This window comes from Haliaeetus leucocephalus, unplaced genomic scaffold (genome assembly GCF_000737465.1).
Source record: "Haliaeetus leucocephalus isolate CR32 unplaced genomic scaffold, Haliaeetus_leucocephalus-4.0 Scaffold441, whole genome shotgun sequence".
NCBI lineage: Eukaryota > Metazoa > Chordata > Aves > Accipitriformes > Accipitridae > Haliaeetus > Haliaeetus leucocephalus.
Genome location: NW_010972877.1, coordinates 19,163 through 19,600, shown reverse-complemented (window position 1 = coordinate 19,600; position 438 = coordinate 19,163).

Genomic DNA, 438 nt, shown 5'->3' with positions numbered 1-438 from the left:
CAGCCACCCCTGGGGGTCCCAAAGGTGACACAGGGGGACCCTGATCTGTCCCCAGGGGTCCCAAAGGTGACTCTAGCCACCCCTGGGGGTCCCAAAGGTGACACAGGGGACCCTGATGGGTCTCTGGGGGTCCCTAAGGTGACACAGGGGGACCCTGATCTGTCCCCAGGGGTCCCTAAGGTGACCCAGGGGACCCTGATCTGTCCCCGGGGGTCCCTAAAGTGACCCTAGCCACCCCTGGGGGTCCCAAAGGTGACCCAGGGGACCCCGAGCTGCCCTGGGGGGGGTCCCCAAAAGCGACCCTGACTTCCCCCCCCACCCCCACCACTTCCAGGGGTCCCAAAAGTGCCCCAGTGGACCCTACCCCGTACCCCCAAACCCCATAAGGTCCTGGAGGAGGAGTTTGGGGGGGTCTCCAGGACACAGGTGACCCCCCCC